The following is a 3,967-nucleotide window of genomic DNA, read 5'->3' as shown; positions in this document are numbered from 1 at the left end:
TCCTTGGTCATCCTTGGTCGCCTCGAGTGCCCCATGCATGAACCGAGCCCGAGTGCATGCACGATCTCCCCATGCATGAATCCTGGTCGCCCGAGTGCATGGCGACCTCCTTGGTCGCCGGGCGTGCATGGCGACCTAGGAGGTCGGGAGTGCATGGCGACCTATGGTGGGTTGTGCATGGCAAGCCACGTAGGTCGCCCGGAAGGCATGGCGACCTACGGCCACACTGTTGATTTCGCCCTATTTCAGCAAATAATGTTGGGATAACGTTATTTCGTGAATTATTTATTTTGAGTGCATTATATCGTGAGTTTAGCCGTTACTGTGGTTTAATGGCAGGGGGAGGATATGTTCCTGTAGGTAGAGGGGCCAACTATGAAGCTCGTGTCACCGGCTTCGTCCTCTGCACTTGTTTGATAGCCGCCTCCGGTGGTCTCCTCTTCGGATATGATATCGGAATCTCAGGTTATTTCATATGTCAAGACGGATGTATAATCTTATATCAAGGATGAAATTATAAAATTTTAGATAATAAAAATATATAATGACAATAATATTTTAAAAAAGCAACCGTCTTCGTCCATCTCTGATTCATTTATGCTCATTTATGCATATGTATATATATTCAGTTCATTTAGATGTTATTGTATGTTTCATTGTCTGTTTTACAATTTAATCTTTTGCAGGAGGTGTGACTTCAATGGAGCCGTTCTTGAAGAAATTTTTCCCGTCGGTTTTGCAACAAGAAAGCGAGGCTGCGGCACACGAGAGCGCCTACTGCAAATTCGATAGCCAGCTGCTCACTTTGTTCACCTCTTCCCTCTACCTCGCGGCATTGATAGCTTCCTTCGTTGCTTCGGTGTTAACGAGGATCTTCGGTCGAAGTTTCTCTACGTTCATCGGAGGCCTTTCTTTCCTCCTCGGTTCGATCTTGAATGGCCTCGCCACCAACATTGCGCTCTTGATTGCCGGCCGTTTATTGCTTGGTGTGGGTGTCGGATTTGCTAATCAGGTAAACTGATCTTGCATCTCAAATACACTTTACAAATATAAGATTCGTGCCACCAACATAGAATTTTATATCAAACATACAAATCTATATAAAAATATAGAAGTATAAAATTATAAAATTCAAGACGTGAAAATAATTATCGGTATAAAATATATAAAAGGAATATCTAAATTATATGTGTACATTTATAGGGATAATAAAAGGTCGAGTTAGGTCAAAATTTTGACTTGACCCTAGAAACATGCACACTCTACCCAAATTTGATTTGACCGAAGTTTAGGAAAGTTTCAGACGATCTAAATCTTAACTTGAAATTTGAGATAAAAACTCACATCATACACGAATCGACCCGTTATAAATATAAAAAAATCTTATTTTTATTCGATAAAATAATAACATAATTATAAAATTATAAAAAGAGATATATCATGACAGATATCTTTAAATATGTAGTATAAAATATTATATTATTATCTTAGACCAGATAAAAAAATTCACTCCAAACTCGAATTAATCTAATATTAGCTTACCAAAATTTAAAAAAAAACGACATTATTAAATCAAGTTAAAATTATCAAATTTAAGTGAGATTATCATCCAAATTATTATTTTGTATTGCAGCTTTAATTTAGTATTATGGATTGAATTTTGTATGATATCAACCACATGTATATTTGTAATGCAGTCTGTTCCAGTATACTTATCCGAAATGGCGCCTGCAAAGATCAGAGGAGCATTGAACATTGGTTTTCAAATGGCCATTACGATCGGTATTCTAGTCGCCGGCCTATCAACTACGGCACCGCAAAGATAGAAGGTGGTTGGGGATGGAGAGTTTCTCTAGCTCTAGCAGCCGTTGCCGCCGTCATAATGACGGTCGGGTCGTACGTTTTACCGGACACTCCAAATTCCATTATCGAACGAGGCAACCCCGAGAAAGCGAGGCAAATGTTGCAGAAAATTCGCGGCACGATAAACGTCGACGCGGTTCAGGAAGCCAAGAAGGTCGAGAACCCGTGGGCAAACATTATCGAACCCAGATACAGGCCTCAACTTGTTTTACGCACCTGTTCTTTTCAAGACCTTGGGCTTCGGCGATGATGCGTCGCTCATGTCCGCCGTTATCACCGGCGCCATCAATGTTGTCGCCACCATTGTTTCCATCTATTCAGTCGACAAGTTCGGGAGAAGGATTTTGTTCCTCGAAGGTGGCATTCAAATGTTTCTCTGCCAGGTAATTTCATCTTTTTATCATCGTAAAATTTCCTTAAACACTTCATCTAAGGTGTAAATTTATCGGGACTAAATTGATAAAGTTGTGATAGTTTGTTTATCTGTAAAAGTATTTATGTTCGTTTAAATATTTAATATATATTGTGTCTTTTATTTATTTATAAAGGTATTTGTGTTTAATTTATTTAATGTTTATAAACATATTTGTTTATGTTCGTTAATATATTTGTTTAACGTTTACCAACGTATTGATTAGGTTTGCCAACATGTTCAATAAAATAGTAAAATTATGCCATTAGTCCTTAAGCTCTTTTGATTTACAGTTTGAACTTAAAAGTTTATCATGTATTCAATTTAGTTCTTACCTTCACCAATAATAAAAAGTTTATTCGTGAACATAAACGAATCGAATACAACTCTATTAGTTCTCGTTTATTTATTAAATAAACATAAAAAATTTATTCATACTTATTTATTTAATTTAATAAAAGAATGTTATACAAATAGTTTACTACAACACTATTTATTTACACCCTCCTTCCACTATACTGATCAAAACCTACGATTTCATCTTTTCCTATAGATAGCATTAGGAGTGACGATTGCAATCACATTCGGACAAAACGGTGTCGGTGTTCTATCAAAGGCAGACGCCAATTTGCTCTTGTTCTTCATCTGCGCATACGTTGCGGCATTCGCATGGTCTTGGGGACCATTGGGATGGTTGGTTCCGAGCGAGATATGCCCCTTGGAGATCCGATCAGCCGGCCAAGCCATCAACATGATCTTCACCTTCATCATCGCTCAAGTCTTCCTCGCCATGCTTTGCCACTTGAAGTTCGGTCTCTTCTTCTTCTTTGCCTGCTTCGTGGTCGTCATGACCCTTTTCTTTACTTCTTCGTCCCTGAAACAAAGAACGTCCCCATCGAAGAGATGAACCAGATATGGAAGAAGCATTGGTTCCGGGGAAAATACATCCCTGATGAAGCTGTCATAAGTTTGACCGTCCGTAAATTCGAGGAAAGGGATGGTTAAAGGAAATATATGGATGAATCCGACGAAATTTGGTTTAGGGTTTACAACTTCGGTCAGTAAATCATGTCGGAAACAACTGTGATCCGCCCACCAGCTGCTCTTGTGAACATATTAGCCGATGATACAGCTGAAGTTGCTACTAGTTTAAGATGGCCAGCGAACTTTAGTTAGTAATTTGAGCTTTGTATTTTGACATCGTATTAGTTTTTCAATTAGTTTCTTTTCTAAAATTTTATTATTCTATCAAATCAGCTCCTTTTACCATTTTTGTTTCTGATGTAGTCCAATTAGATTTTGCTATGTGTACATAAAATTTAGTTTTATCAAGGTTCTTTTAGTATTTTTTGCGATCACATATTAATATCTAGAAGCAGAGTTAGAATCAAATATTTAAAAAATAATAATTTATCGAGTATTTAAATTTAAAAATTAATAAAGATGAAAGTCTTATTTGGTTGTATTAATGATGATTGTATTAATGTTTAAAATAAATTCAATGTAAATAAAATTGTTCAAATTCAAATCATTTGCCACTCTTTACTTGAACCTTTTCATCAAAGTTTTAATTTTTTTTAATGATTTCCTTTATTTGGTTAGAAATAATGTATAGAATTATAATAAATTATAATAAAAAATTAGAAAATGGATTTTAGGAGTTCAAATATTTTATTTTAAAATACCTCATCT

The 3,967-nt window shown here is 36.3% G+C and overlaps 1 pseudogene; it reads left to right on the top strand.

Annotated features, from left to right (window-relative positions):
- The first annotated feature begins 332 nt into the window (after positions 1-332).
- Positions 333-3,280, top strand: LOC120207576 (annotated as a pseudogene).
- Positions 3,281-3,967: the final 687 nt, after the last annotated feature.

The sequence above is a fragment of the Hibiscus syriacus genome, unplaced genomic scaffold (assembly GCF_006381635.1).
Source record: "Hibiscus syriacus cultivar Baekdansim isolate YM2019G1 unplaced genomic scaffold, ASM638163v2 tig00015046_pilon, whole genome shotgun sequence".
Taxonomy (NCBI): domain Eukaryota; kingdom Viridiplantae; phylum Streptophyta; class Magnoliopsida; order Malvales; family Malvaceae; genus Hibiscus; species Hibiscus syriacus.
Note: the sequence above shows the minus strand (reverse complement) of the source record. Positions and strands in the feature narration are given on the sequence as shown.